General features: G+C 48.1%; 1 long non-coding RNA gene across 1 annotated transcript; it reads right to left on the bottom strand.

Annotated features, from left to right (window-relative positions):
- Positions 1 to 2,085: 2,085 nt before the first annotated feature.
- LOC138917146 (uncharacterized) lies at positions 2,086 to 15,613 on the bottom strand. Its single transcript, XR_011424697.1, has 2 exons — positions 15,161 to 15,613; positions 2,086 to 6,687 (listed from the first exon to the last, which is right to left on the bottom strand). It is a non-coding gene; the product is annotated as an uncharacterized lncRNA (long non-coding RNA).
- Positions 15,614 to 16,156: the final 543 nt, after the last annotated feature.

Here is a 16,156-nt window from a genome sequence, read left to right as displayed (position 1 = left end):
TTGCAAACTCTGCTACAATAATCATCCTTTAAAAACTTATTGGAGCAGAAAAAAACCTGAAGAACAAAACTTCCTAAATTTTGATGAAAAACATTAATCTGTCCCTCCAATGATCCTGGCTAACGTTATTATGACATGTAAACTCTCCTCTGAGCTAAGCCATTTAGTAAATGATGATCACCTTTTCTTTCTGACAACTTTTTGTTTTCTTAGTGTTAGGAATTTTGTTTTTTCATCTGCTTAGAATAATCTATGTATGTATTATTAATTCAACCCCGAACCCTCCACCAGCTGTTTAAATCATGTCTCGAGATGCTCAGTTGGATTCAGTGGTTCTCAAATTTACCCTTCTTAGGAAATCTCTGCTAGAGCCCCTGCCTGCTCCAGGATGAACCAACTGCTCTCAGGCCTCGTGCACAGCGTCATCCTGGGGTCTTTCTCGTGTCATCATTTCTCGAGAAGTCCCTTCCTCTCTTTTCTACGTTGGCGCTCCTATTCCAGAATCGAATTATGTTCCTTCTACTTCGTTTTCTCTCTTGTTTTGGTGGGGCACGTTCTCCTGTGGTTGCCCAAGAAAAGGTGCAGGAGAAGTCAATTTTTTGAGATCTGGCAAAGCAATTCTTATGGCATGTTGCCAGACTGCTTTGTTAACGGCGGCGTCTCCACCAGCGGTATCCCAGAGGACGCTCCCGCCCAACCCTACCGGCACCTTCATCTCTGCCTGCCTGATGGGTGTGAAGTGCTAGCTCACTGGGACTCTAATTTGCCCTTGCCCGCTTACCAGTGAGGGTGGACATCTTTAGTTTATGTATTTCCCGTTTGGGTTTGCTCCTCTGAATTGTCTCTTCATATCCTTTGCCATTTTTCTTTGAGCTGTTTGTCTTTTTGCTGTCAATCTGTAAGGACAGGCATGGACCGTTCATCTGCCATATTTGCAAATACAAATCACCCTTTAATTCTGCTTACAGTATCTTCCCATAATTTTTTCCTCTGATTTCAACACAGATTCATTTAAAAGACTTTTGGTGGCTGCTGGGCTGCTTTTCTTGGTTTAAAAATTTTCCCCAATCTCTAGATTGTAAGTATAGTTCCCTAAATTTTCTTCAAAGACTTTTATTAAGCCTTTAATTCATCTGTAATTTAACTTTGCCTATGGTATGAGGTATAGATCCAACTTTATTTCTTCATTTTTCCCAAGTGGCTAGCCAGCTGTGCTGGCCCCATTACTCAGCACACTGTCCCGTCCTGACCGAGCTGGTGGCCACTCCGGTCGGGATTTGAGTTCCCACAGATGACAGGATCCATTTCTGGCCCCTCTAGTTAGTTGTCCTGGTTGCAGATTTTTGACTTTTTCCATGTGAAATTTAATATAGCCTTATCTAACTGTTTAAAATCCCCACTGGTATTTTAATTGGAATCGCATCTGGGAACGTTCGTGCTTTTCTGACGTTTTGAATCATCCTGCTCTTTCATGCCAGCTCTCTCTCTCTGTCCTTCAACCATTTTGTTCTTCATAGAAGTCCTGCACTTTCCCTCTTAAATTATCCCCTAATAACATAAACGTGGATGAAATATTTCCCTCCATTTCTAGCCGATGATCTCTTATCTTATCTCTTCTTTTTCAATAGTGAGCATTTCTTTTTTTTTTTTTTGTCCCGACATATTTAATAGAACCTCCAAAACACTGTTTCGTTTTGATTCTAAGGGAAATGGCTTTAGTATTTAGAATGATGTTTGCTATTAGGTTTGGGCAAAGAACTTTTATCATACTTAAGCAGTTTATTCCTTTTTTTTAGTATTTTTAGGAAAAGCTGTTAAATTTTTTCAGCTGACTTATCAACCTCAATTGATATGATCGCGTTTTCTCTCCCCTTTCGTGTGATGTGAAGAATTGTGTTGCTCAATTACTTGACACTGAACCTGTGTTGCATTCCTGAAAGAAGCGCTATTTGTTCAAAGTATGTTATTCTTCGGATATACAATTGTTTTTCATTTGGTAGCATTTTATTTAGAATGTTTGCATCCGCATCATAGAGAGATTGGTCTACGATTTACTGGCTTGCCTTGTGGTTTTAGTTCTTGTAATTTGTTTGTTGGTTCACTGTGTTCATCAGGTTTTTGTATTAAGGTCATGCTACCTTCATAAAATAAACTGGAGAGTTTCCATCTTTTTCTATGACCTAGAGTAGTTTAAGTAACATTGGAATTACCTTTATTTTCTATCAATTTAAACATCTGAAAATTAGCTAAATTCATCTTTGAAATCATCAGGGCCTGGTGTCTTTACAATCTTATACATACAAAAAAGGTATGCAAGATAAATGTAATTAGGAGACGCAGAAGCAAGACCCAGGAGCCAAGTGAAGGTGCAGTTATAACTTCCTTGTCTTGTCACCAAGTCTGAGCTTGGCTGAGAGGGCGACACCCACTGCCTTCTCCTGCCGGCCGTTCTGGAGCAGGCCAGACTGCCGAGCAGGTTACTTAGGAGGAGGTAAGACCGTGCAGTGCGATTTGTGGTTTTCTCTCCTTCTCTCTTCTTTCTTTGTAATAACAATGTGACCACATTTAAACTCCTGCCGTTTTACTGACTGGGTGAAGCTATGTAGGCAATAGACAGACAGACTCTGGATGGGGAAGGACAGACTAGGGTTTGAAACCCAGCTCTGCCTTAGGTGACTTGGCCACCTGTGCGGGGCTAGTTCCTCAACTGTAAAATAGATCTGAGCGAGGTTTAAATAAGATGAAGACGGCGCAGTCTGCAGATATTCTGCAAATGTGTCTCCTCCCCGTCCCCTCCCCACTTCACCCCTGACAGAAGAAGGCTGCACTATGTCGCGTGGCGAGGGGAGCCACTGCAGGTCTGTGAGGAGGGGAGTCACCAAGATCTAACGAAGCACGATAGGAAGGGCTTCGTGCCGGGAGGGCATTTAACTAGCCGGGACTACGAACCTCGGTCTTTCTGACCCCAGGCTTCTCAAGCACAGGGTCTGTACTACCCCCGCTAGAATATGGGAGACACTCCCAGCTCTGCAGAGCCCACGGTGCCACCAGCTTCTTGGGAGGGACATGTGTCACCTCTTGTGCCCCAGTGCCTTCCGTATCTGCCCCCGCATGAGTCACTCGCCAGAGCGGAGTGAAAGAACCCACCTTCTGGAGGAGTTCTTTGTGTGAGAGCATCTCAGGCTCTGTCTTAGTCACCACTTCTCTTGGTTCCCACCCTTCCCCCGACTGCCAGAGCCTCCGCATCCACAGCCAGAGCGGCCTGTGCCACCCCCAGTGGGCCCAGGCCCCGAGTGTAGCGGGGGCTTGGTAGTGGGGCTGGTGAGGCCAAGTCCTGAGATGTGGGCAGGGTGGCTGGGGGCACCAGGCTCTCCAACCACCATTGGCTCCCCTCAACCTAAATGAGAGCAACGAGCTTGCCAGGGAAATAGTCTCGGTACTAATAACGTCCGACACTTCTGGAGCACAGACTTCAGCCGGGCCCTGCTCTAAGTCCTTTGCACCTATTAAGATATTTAATGCTCATTAAAGCCCATTAATTATGCCTATGTTATAGATGAGGTAACTGAGGCTCAGAGAGGGGAAGTGACTTGCTCAAGGTCACAGAGCCAGTAAAGGACAGAGCAGGGAGTTCAACCCAGGCAGTCTGCGGCCTGAGTCCACGCACAGACTCACTACACAATGCAGCCTCCTTGCCCTGCTGGCCTCCCCATGCCTTCCCCTCCATGGTTGGTATTCCAGCACCGACACTGTCCCAAGGGCCGGGCAAGGCTGGGTCCCCGCCCTGGGCCTCCTCCTGCCCCTTGAGCCCAGCCCAGCCAGAGCCCCTGAGAACAGTGAGCAGGGGCCCCTGTCACACAGGAGAGCTCTTGACCAGGCACCATGGGCTCCCCCAGGCCCGTGAGCCTCCAGGACTTTGTAAGTGGTTTCCTTTGTTTGGAACACCCTCCCACTTCTCTCCACTGGACCAATCCCCTCTTCTGCCCAACTCAAGGGCAGCAGCACCTCGCCTGGAAAGTCGTCTAGGATGTGCCCCCATAGAAGCCTACACTTTGCCTAGTGAGTCCCAAATTTGCCATTTGCTTGGTGTGACCTTAGGCAAATTACTGAATCTCTCTAAGCCTCAAGTTTACTCATCTACAAAATGGGGCCAATCATATCTCAAGGGGTTGTTGCGAGGATGAAGATAAGCTGGGCACCATGCTTATAGCAGGGACTGGCCCACAGTAAATACTCACTAAATGGGCTCATTTTAGAGCACTGATTTGTGAACACTGGGTTGTAAGCATTTGTGTCTGTCTCTCCCACTGGACCAAGCAGTCTGCAAGACTGGAAACGGTGTCCTGTTTCCATGCTCGTCCCAGAGCCCAGCACAGGGCCTGCCCTGGTGGACGTCTCCACACACATCCTATTGATTGGATGACCCACCAAGGGTCCAGCTCCCTGCAGGTGAGCAGCGGCTGAGGGCTGGAGCCCAGTCTCACTGAGTGCAGCCTGGGCTCGGCCTGGACAGGGCTGCCCCTCCCTGGATGTGTGACCTTCGGCAAGTCACTTCCATTAACCTGTCTGCAACTCAGTACCCTCGATGGCTAAGTGGTTATAACAATAGCCCTTTCTCCAAGGGCACTTACGAGGATTAATTGAACTGATATTTATCAGGCACTTAAGACAGGGCTGGCCCACAGTCAATGCTGTAAGAGTGTGGTTGAAATGCAAATAAGCCGATGCAATCCCTTCAAGTGTCAGCCTTCCTGTCAACATTTGGCCAGTGCTCTCTTCCTGCTGTGGTCACCTCAGGGTCGTGAACAAGGTGCTTGTGCACGGAGCAAGTAGGACTGTCTACAGAACCCAGGAGGAGAAGAAACAGGATAAGTGTATTTTTTGACCAAACATAATTTTCTTAACTCTTTCTCCTCACCGCCTCTGACAATATAATTGAGACACGTTCAGGGAAATTCAGTCCAAACTGGAAATTTTTAGTCAGTTGAAGACTTGAGTCCCAGCCATTTTATGACGGTGGTCATGCTGTTCTTCCCCATCACTTGCCTCTGGGTGGGCCCACAGGGCCGGTGAGGGGTGGGTGGGAGCCCACTAAAGTGACTGGGCAACAGGGGAGAGGAGAACAGGTTTGGACGGAGCTGGGGCTGGCTGATGCTTCAGCCCGCCCCCCTCCCACCTGCCCCGGTGGCAAAGAGCAAGCAGGAGCGCTGCGGTTTCCCCGCAGCTTCAAGGCTTTCTTCTTCATGTCTGCTGTTGCTAAGGTTTCTCAAGTCTCCCGCTCGGTGCCTGGTTGGGCATCAGCCCTCAGCTACAAGGTCGCATCACCCCTGAGAAGAATGAGCCTCGCTGTTGGCAAGCACACCAGGCATTCCTCCTAGCTACCTTCTGTGTCCCCTTCGGAGCCTGCAGAAACTTCTGGAAGGCCTCTTCACTAATGCACAGGCCATGGGATACCCCCTCTCCCTTCCCCAGAAATGCCCTCCCATTCCCTCTCTGCTCTGTCCCTTTCATGCTCGTGGGTAGGTTTGTTGGATAAAATACAGGACATCGAGTTAAATTTGAAGTTCAGACAACCAACAAATAATGTTTTTGTATAAGTATGTCCCAAATATTGCATCCTGTGTTTTCGTTTGCCAGAACAACTCATGGGGTTGGATTTGTCTGTGAGGGCCTGGCCCAGCAAATCCAGCTTGGGAGAGGGTCGTTGGTCTCCTTTTCCCTCAAAGACCCCAAACTCCTTGGGACCCTTTTTCTGCTTTCCTTCTCTGCCCTCTGCCCTCCCCACCAACTCCATCCTTGCCCCTGGACTGGCCCCAAAGAGAGGTAGGGAGGAAAAACCCCACTCGCTCCTCAACGTCTCAAACTCTCCCTGGCGGGCCCATTCCAGCGCAAGCACATTTTCTCTCTTGCTGGCAGGAGAAACAGTCCTCCCACTTGGCCTGCCCTCCCTGGTCCCTCTGTCTCACACCTGGCGCAGTCCCTGAACCAGCAGTTTGGGCTCTCCCTCTCCCTGCCCAGCTGCTTTTGTGGCAGGTGGTAGAAAACAGAACACATTGTTTGATGTCTCAAATTACTAGGCCACCACAAGTCAACCCTCCACGCCACCCTGCTGTGCACACATCCTCTCCTTTGAGTCCTGCTACAACCTGCCCATTTGACAGATAAGAACACTGAGGCTCAGAGAGACCAGGGCCCTGTCCCAGGTCGCACCACTGGTGAGGAGTTGGCTGGAGGTCTCTTTCGAGGGCCTTGGGGCTGCCCAGAGCAGGCCCTGCCTCCTTGGAGACGGATTCCCTGCAGTGACTCAGCTGGCCCCATAGGGAGGGGCTGAGTGCTGAGGCTCCAGGTCCCTCAGTCTGTGAGGTCTTTTCACACAGCAGCTGGGGCTGCAGCCTCCACCCGGTGAAGCCTCGTCCCACCCCCCACAGCTGGGGCTGCATGTGACATTTCCTCTCTCAAGATCAGCCACAGGCCAGAGAGGGAAGAAGGGGAGGCCCCTCCCACCCATGGGAACTCGGAGAAGTCCACCTGCTTCAGTTGGCCAGGCCCATCCATGGCTCAGGAACGGGGGAGGCCCCTTTCGGAACTAGTTGCCGCTCACCAAAGGCCGGGGCGAGTCATCTCGTGGCTCCAAGTCGCAGTTTCCTCATCCAAAAATAAAGTCAGCAATACTTTCTATATCACAACCTTGAAGAAAGGATGAAAATGGCCTTAAATAATAAACATAAATGGTTAACACTGAGTGTGTACTGTATGCTGTCCTCGGCACAATACATTACATTGACCCTCCTCATGCAATGGCCTCTTCATAGGCCAGCCAGCCTATGAGGTAGGCACTATCATCATCCCCACTTTACAGATGGGGAAACTGAGGCAGAGACATGAACTCACTGCTCAAGGTCACAGGACTGCTGGAGTCAGTGTTCTAACAGAGGGCGCAAGGGTCCGCACTGTCAACTACTACAGCTCCTGTGTGACACACAGCACAGACACGCTCAGCACACCTCCAGACCAGGGGCACCCCCGAATGGCCACGGATAGACAGATAGCAAACGGACCAGAGCTTCCAGAAGAGGTGGAGGACTTCAGCGTGGGCCATGGCACCATTTCATATTAGTAAAAAAATACAGATTCTTCCACAAATGGCATTGGGACAAGGTTGAGCCATCTGAAAAAAATAATAAGGCTACTCCATACCTCACACAATCTGCCAGCATAAATTACATTAAGATTTTAAATGAAAACAATAAAACAGCAAGAAGGCTAAAATAAATGTCAGAATTTTTTTTAATCTCAGAGTGGGAAAGACCTATCTATGACACAAAACCCAGAAGTCATAAAAATAAAAGATCGATAAACTCAACTATGTAAAAATAAGAAACTTTTCATGGCAAAAGCTCATGATAAACAACAAAAAACATGGCAAACGACAAGCGTCACAGGTGGCCCACTTTGTGAAGATTCGTCAAGCTGTACGCTTATGATTCGACACTTTACTGTGTATCTTATACTTCAGAAAGTTTTTTTTAAAAGAGACAAGTGACAAACTGGGAAAATATATTTGCTCCTCGTATCGCAGATGAAGAGTTAATTTTCCTAATTAACTCTTAAAAGAGTTTCTAGAAATAAATAAGAAAAAGATTTTACTCAAAAAAAAATGGCAATAGACAGAAACAGGTCACAGAAAAGAAAATACAAATGACTATTAAACACATGAGAAGATGCTCATCTTTTCTCATAATAAGAAATGCAAATTAAAACTGCAGTTCAGTGACAAGTTTTGCCTGACAGTTTGGTCAAAGATTAAAGAGTTCAATAGCACTCTGAGTTGGCAAGGATGTGGGGAGACAGGCACCGTCAGATATTGCTTGTGGGGGTGTCAGCTGGCCCCTGCTCCGAAGGGGAATTTGGAATGTCTATCAAAATCACACACGCTTGTTCACTTTGACCAAATGACTCCAATCCACGGACTCGTCACACAGAGATGCCCCCGCAGGGGCTAAATGACTTACATATAAGATTGTTCGCGGCAACTTTTTTTTTTTTGGTAAACTAAACTACTGGAAGCAATCCAAATGTCCATCGCTAGAGAACTAGTTAAGGTACATCTATATAAGGGCAAACTATGCAGCTGTGAAAAAGAATGAACGAGGTTTTGGGGTGCAATACAGAACAATCTCCAAGCTGCATCGTTACACGAAAAAAGCAAGATACAAACAGCATACAGAATTATATCTTTTATGTACAAAAGGTGGGGCGGAGAATATGGATATGCATGTGTTTGCTTATATACGCATAAAAACTCCCTGCTAACACCAGCTGTGCCTTGGGACAAAAACTTGGTGGTGGGGATGAGATGGCAGGGAGATTTCCCACTGTATACCCTTTGGTACCTTTGGGATTTTGAAGCACAGGAATGTAATGCCTATTTTTAAAAACATATTAAGTTTTAATTTTAAAACTCTGAAAAGAGGGGCCGGCCCAGTGGCGCAGCTGTTAAGTTCGCACATTGCGCTTTAGCAGCCTGGGGTTCGCCAGTTCGGATTCCGGGTGTGGACATGGCACCGCTCATCAAGTCATGCGGTGGCAGGCGTCCCACATATAAAAGAGAGGAAGATGGGCACCGATGTTAGCTCAGGGCTAATCTTCCTCAAAAGAAAAATAAATACAAAAATAAATACAATAAAAAACTTTGAAAATAAAATAAAATGGGGCAGGCTCTGTGCAGCTTTAGCCAGTTGTTGCCACATGGGAATGCAGACCGAGCATTGCCAGATCGTTCCTGTGTTCAAGAGAAGCTGGAACTGGAATTTCTATCTGGAAATAACCTGTGTTCTTAGGTCGGCAACCTTGGGGAGCCTGCAGCTGCCCTCTCATTACTGGCTTCTTTCTGAATTAAGAACTCTGTATTTGGGGCAGGCCCCGTGGCTGAGTGGTTGAGTTCGCGCTCTGCTTCAGCAGCCCAGGGTTTCACCGGTTCAAATCCTGGGTGCGGACACAGCACCGTTCATCAGGCCATGCTGAGGCAGTGTCCCACATGCCACCACTAGAATGACCAGAAACTAAAAATATACAACTATGTACTGGGGGGCTTTGGGAGAAAAAGGAAAAATAAAAAAAGTCTTTAAAAAAAAAAAAGAACTCTGTATTTGAGGTCACAACGTGTTCAGGTAAAAGAATGCATGTCCTAGCCCCCTCCTGCAGTCAAGAGTGGCCTGTGAAATACAGGCTGTGGTCTCCCTGAGTGGAGATGCATAAAATCTCTCTAGTGGGGGCTTTAAGCTGGTGGAAGAAGGGTTCATTTTGCCCCCTCCCTATCCCTCACTGCCCCACCAAGTCCCTTCTTCCTCTTCTTCCTGCCAGAACACAGACGTGAGCACCAGCAGCCGTCTTGTGATCAAGAGCTGAGGATGGCGAAGCAGAAATATCAAAGGCAGCTGGGTCCTTGGTGGTGCTGTGAAGCTGGCACACCTCCCTGGACTGGGCACTAGGGTTGAAGGCACACCATTCATATGGTGGACATTGCAGATTTATATGTGTATTGTGACCAGTTTCTGGAATATAGAAGTGGAATGTCTTATTTGAACAAAATGAACATATTACAACAATTTTCCTGAAGGTGGAAAAAAAGCCTCTGTCAACGGGGCATCCTTTTCTAATTTGCACCAAGACCCAGCTGCCTTCCTCTAGTCCTTTTTTTTTTTTTTTAACACCCAAAAGAATTTAATTCTGATACAGCTACTAATTTTTTTAAAATTAAATAGAAAAAACGCCATCCTAAAATTCCTATGGAATCTCAAGGGACCCCCCAATAGCCAAAACTGCCTTGAAAAAGAAGAAAGTTAGAAGATTCACATTTCCTGAGTTCAAAACTTATTACAATGCTACAGCAGTGAAAACAGCGTGGTACTGGTATAAAGACAGACACACAGACCAATGAAATAGAATAGAGAGCCCCAAAATGAGCCTTCACACATATGGTCAAATGATCTTTGACAAGGGTGCCAAGACCACTCAATGGGGAAAGGACAATCTTTTCAACAAATGGGGCTGGGAAAATCAGATGTCCACGTGCCAAAGAATGAAGTTGGACCCTCACCTAACACTGTATACGAAACAACTCAAAATGGATTAAAGACCTAAATTTAGGACATAAAACTGTAAAACTCCAGAAAAAAAAACAGGGGAAAAGCTTCATGATGTTGGGTTTGATAATGATTTCTTAAATATGACACCAAAGGCCCAGCAACAAGAGCAAAAATAGATAAATGAAGCTACTAAAACTTCAAAGTTTCTGTGCATCCGAGGACACAACAGAATGAAAAGGCAATCTGGAGAACGGGAAGGGACATTTGCAAATCATGTGTCTGATAAGGGGTTAATATCCAGAACATGTAAACAACTTCTATAACTCAACACAATGGCAACGAAAACAAGTAACCAGAGTTAAAAATGGGCCAAGGATTTGAAAATACATTTCTCCAAAGACAATATACAAATGGCCAACATGAATGTGAAAAGATGCTCAGTACAACTAACCATTAGGAAAATGCAAATCAAAACCACAATGAGATACTACCTCACACCCATTAAGATGGCTACTGTCAAATAACAGAACGTAACAAGAGCTGATGAGGATGTGGAGAAATTAGAACCCTTGTACACTGTTGGTGGGAATATAAAATGGTGCAGCCACTATGGAAAACAGTATGGTGGTTCTTCAAAGTTTAAAACAGAATTACCATAGGATCCAGCAATTCCACCTTGGGTATATACCCAAAAGAACTGAAAGCAGAATCTCAAAGATATATTTGCACATGCATGTTAATAGCAGCATTATTCACAATAGCCAAGAGGTGGAAGCAACCCAAGTGCCCATCGACAGATGAATGGATAAAGGAAATGTATATATACAAGGGAATATTATTCAGCCTTTAAAAGGAAGGAAATTCTGACACACGCTACAACATGGATGAACTTTGAGGACATTATGCTAAGTGAAATAAGCCAGTCATAAAAAGACAAATGTTGTATGATTCCACTTTTATGAGGTACCTAAGGTAGTCAAACACACAGAAACAGAAAGTAGAACGGTCGTTGCAAGAGGCTGGGGGGAGTGGAATGGGGAGTTGTTGTTTAATGGGTATAGAGTTTTAGTTTTGCAAGATGAAAACACTCTGGAGATGTGTTGCACAACAATGTGAATATACCCAACACGATTCAACTTACACTTAGAAATGATTAAGATGGTGAATTTTCTGATGTGTTTTTTCTTTACCGCAATACAAAAAAAAAAAACCCACGGCAGTGGGCCACGAGTTTGCAGTCTCTCTTTGAGACAGTGCTTCCCCACGGGTGGGCATATACCAAGTGTTAGGACTGCAAGGAGCGTGAGGAACTTGTCATGTAGGGACTCACATGCTTGGCTTAAGCTTTCTTTTAGTTCATTCATTCAACAGTCCTTACCAAGCACTGACTGTGCCAAGCTCTATTCTAGGCCTCGGAGTGCCAGGGATGGACAGGGAGCTCACAAGCTAGAGGGGGACAGACAGTGAACACCAAAAGATCAGCATTAGGATGCCAATTCAATGGGGTAACAGGATACAGGGGCACCGGCAGGGAGAGCAGACTACAGGGAGCAGACAGGGAGGGCTCCGAGGAGGGGAGATTTCGTCTGAGATCCAAACGACAGAAGAAGCCATGCGAGGACATGGAGAAGAGCTCCAGGCAGAGGGACAGCAAGTGTGAAGACCCAGAGGCAGAAATGAGCCTGGCCTGTCTCGGGTGGAGACAAACAGAAAGGCCAGCGTGACTGACTCGGGCAGCAAGTGGCAGAGGAATGGCTGAAACACTGCCAGCAGCCCCGTGTGCAGATGAAAAGCAGTCTTTTATCAGTATAAACTTGTTTTGTGATTCAAATGCATCATTATCTTTTATGACAAAAAATAAAGTCTAACAAACTGTTTTGTCCTAGAGAAAGGCTGGGTCGACAGAAGCCCCTCAAGTCTCATTTTTGCCTCAACACATTCAATGTCTGCTGAACCCCTGAATTAGCTCCTTAGAGTGATTTAAAAGCTACTGATCTGCTCGGGCCTCATCACCCCACAGCATATGGGTGTACTGAGGCCCAGAGTGGGGCCGGGGTGCCAAGCAAGGCCAGGGCCGAGCAGGAGTGAGGCCTGGGGGTAAGGGGCGCCTGGCTCCCAGGTCGGGGGGCAGAGGGAGGCCTGCGAGAAGGAAGGCTCCACAGCCCATGTCCCTTCCTTATGTGGGAGAAGCCACAATTGTGGGGCATGGATGGCCCCAGCCTCCACTTTGCTTATGGGAAGAACCCCACCACCACCACCAGGCAGCCTGGGCATGGGCATAGGGCCCGGGTTAGGCCAAGGGCATGGTGCAGATGACCAAAGAGGGAGGGATAGTTGGGGGTCAAGCTAGTGGCCTGCTGGCAGGGCTGGGGGTGTTTGGGCACAGTGGCAGCAGCAGCCATCTTCTCAGCAGGACAACCCCCTCACTTCCTGCTGGTTTTCCAAGCCTGCTTCAGCCCTCTCCCATGATCCTCTGGGCCTGGCTCGCCCTCCAGTGAATCTCTTTGAATCAAACAGCCCCACTTAGTTTGTGTCACTTGCTGCCGGGAACTCTGAAGGCTCCAGAGGGTCTCCCAGGCTTCAGAGCCTCCACAGTCACTCCTGCAGCCCCTATGATGGCAGCCAGGGTCCCAGCTCTGCCACAGACTGGCCATGTGGTCTTGGGCAGGCAATTGTGGGCTCTGCCACGCTGGGATGGGTTTATGGCAGAGACAGAAAAGGGCTCTCAGTCCCTCTGGGTTTCCTAAAATTTAGCTCTGAATCCACATGCAGGACTTTTACCATATCCATAACTGCCTGTATCCAATCTTCTTACTATTTTTCTTTAAAAGTACTTCCTTTTTAAGCTTAAATTCCTTTAATAGGCAATTACATGTCACACTCCTAAACGGAAAGAAAGTGTTGCTTGCCCTAAATAAAAGGAAATCTTAAAAAACTAATTCAACCAAATCAAAACAAATTATTAAATTCTTCTCAGGGCACTGAGCTTGAGGCCCTCCCTCTGTAAAAAGGGAGGTTAGCAAGGGACTAAGGGCATGAAACAGCAGCACCCAAAAGAGCTTTTCTCCATCACCATCATCAGCATTGAGAAGAAAATGACTTTCTCTCCCAGGGTTTAAGATGAGTTAATGCTGCCTCTGTTTAAAATGGGCACGCGTATGCGCACCCAGACTTTGGCAACGACCAATCTAATTCAGAGTCCTGTCACTTCGAGTCCTGTTCCTAGCTGTGTGACCTTGAGTAAGTCACTCAACTTCTCTGTACCTCCATTTCCCCATCAATAAAATAGAGCTAATAACCATACCCATTTCATAGGGGCGTTGTGAGGATTAAAGCAATGAATGGGACAGGACAGGACCTGTCACAGAGTAAGCACTGCCAAGTGTCTGTTAAATGAATAAACCCACCATAGTACAGAGGGGACCACTGAGGTGTGGGGAGGGGAAAGGATGGGCTCAAGAGCACCCAGGAGTCCCCTCTTCTCAGCCCTTCACCAGCCTCCCCCTCAGACACCTTGGCACGTGCCCTCCCTGCTGTCCCTCATTCGCCAGGTCTTTCTGAGCCCCTGCCCTGGCCAGGCCACTTGGCTTAGTTCTTGCACCAACCCTGTGAGGGAGGCGGGTTCATCAGGCGCAGTCCACAGAGGGTGGGCTGAGGCCCGAGGGGGTGACACGATTCCCCTGTCTGTCTCTGTGTGTACTGGGGCTGGGAGGAAGACGCAGTGGATTCTGGGCTCCCCCCACCCCCATCCAGCCCCAGCCCTCCCCACGCATTATCTCTAGGTCGCAGCAGCTGAGCCTCCCAGTATCTCTCTGATCCCCCAAATTTCCGGTTCCCCAAAGACAACTCAGGATGTGGGGAGGGAGGGGCAGGGAGAGGAGGAGGGAGACAGAATGACAGAGAGATCACAGAGAGAGACAGAGAGCCACAGAGAGCCACGAGAGACATTATCCAAGACAGAGACATGTACAAAGAGACAAAGAGAGACGGGGAAGAGAGACAGATGAGAGACAGCACTTCCAAGACAGAGAGGGAAAAATAGATTGGGGCGGACGAGACAGAAACAGCCAGAGACAGAGTCAGAAAGGGAGGGGTGCCCCAGAGACACACAGAGACAAAGGGAGACAGGAGGGAGAGGAAACTGAGAGAGAGGCAGAACTGAAAGCAGCAAGTGGGGCAGGGAGGGAGGGAGGGAGCCAGAGTCAGGGTTTGGCAGGACCTGGAAACAGAAAGAAAATTGGGGAGACAGAGAGCCAGGTAGGAGAGGGTGAGAAATGCTCAGAGACTCCCCAATGCACAAGGAGGCAGACAACGACAGGGACCCTGAGCGTGCAGGAGGAGAGGCCTGCGGGAGGATAACAGGAGCCCCACATCCCCCTCTTTCTCAGAACTCAGGTGCCCTCCCAGGCCCCACGGAGCCACAGATGAGCTAAGCATCCACCCCTTGGGCTCAAGCAGCCCTTGTGACCTCAGGAAGAGAGAAGGCTCAGGCCCAGCCCTGGAGCCGCGCTCAGCCCCAGAGCCGGCAGGCCCAGTTTCAAGTCTGGGAGGGGAGTGTGCTCTGAGTGGCCTCAGCTGCCCGTGCCGCCCAGGGCCAGAGGTGGACAGAGAGGCCTGAGGAGGGACTTGGTGGGCAAGGAAGGAGGCATGGGGAGGAGGAGTTGCCTTGGACTGCTCAGGGAGAGAAAGCCAGCACCCTGCTTGGTCTGGCCACTTGCCCTCTCTGAGCCTCAGTTTCCTCATTTGTAAAAGGGTGATAATGACAAGTTACTCACAGTTACAGTAAGAACCAAATATGTGTGAAGCATGTGGCACCACACAAGGCATATGTAGGTGCCTGAAGGTGGGCCTTGTTGAAGGTTGATACTCCACAGCATCCTGTCTAGATGAGTCAGGGCCCTTTCATTTGCAAAGGACAGAAACCCAGCTGGAGCTGAGCCAAGTGAAGGAAGGGTGTTATTAACTCCTGTAACTGAACAGATCATGGATGGATCCAGTTTCAGGAACAAATGGATCCAGGACCTCAACCCACGTTTTCAGGAACCTTTCTCCCTCACCTCAGCATTGCTCACCTCCGTGCTGCCTTCTCTCTCATGGGTGCCCTCCACGTGGTGGCCCCTAGAAGCTCCAGGCCCACGTCCTCCCTGCTGAGTGATCCTGGAAGAGAGAGAGAGCCTTATTCCCAAGAGTTCTAGCAAAAGTTCCTGTGCAAAGCAGAATTTACTCTCTGTGGAATTTCTCTTTTGGTTTGCCTCTTTGTTTTCTCCTTTGGCATCAGTTTTTAATCAGTAGATAGCCTCTGTCCCCCACCCCAAAGTAGGCTGCACTTCCATAAGTAACGTTGGAATTTTCTGGGTGACCTTAAGCAGATTACTTAACCTCTCTGAGCCTGTTTCCTTTTCTACAAAAGGGGCTCTTTCTACCTTATATACAGGGGTGTTATGAGACTCAATGAAATAACCAGTGTGGAATAAGCGGATCTGAACAGCCATCCTCCCTTCTACCAGCAAAGCCCCTAGTTTTCTTTGCGTGCCTTCCCCATTCCCACTTCCTCAGAGTTGGGGAGCATATGACACAGCCCTCAGTCAGCACATGGCATTCTCCCGGCCAGTGGTCGGTTCAGAGAGTCATGTGTCCTAAGCTAGGGCTTAGAGTAAGTTTAGGGCTTTTGCTGGAGACGTTGGGATGTTTTGGCCGCCTCCCACCCATTCCTGGGGATGGGAACCTGGGGATGGGAACCCGGGGATGGGAACCTGGGAGGACATGGTCCCTGGAGCTGCTAGGACCATCACGTGAAAAAACAGGGAGAGACTGTGAAAACGGAGTGAACAGAGAAAGGAGAGCTGAAGAGAAACGAAAAGTTGGTGATAGTATCTAGGCCTCTGGCTCCAGTCAAGCCTGAACATTTCCAACCTTCTCAGCAACAAGGGGTCCTACTCTTTCACGTTTAGGGACGTCTTTTGGGGCTAGTGATCCCAGAATGAGAAAGTTTTAAAACTTCGGTCCCACTTGCTCACAGGTCCCCAGAGCCCGGACATGTAGAGGCAGAGTTGGGACTAAAACGTAAG

The sequence above is a fragment of the Equus caballus genome, chromosome 13, assembly GCF_041296265.1.
Source record: "Equus caballus isolate H_3958 breed thoroughbred chromosome 13, TB-T2T, whole genome shotgun sequence".
Classification (NCBI taxonomy): domain Eukaryota; kingdom Metazoa; phylum Chordata; class Mammalia; order Perissodactyla; family Equidae; genus Equus; species Equus caballus.
This window is presented reverse-complemented; position numbering and strand designations above follow the sequence as displayed.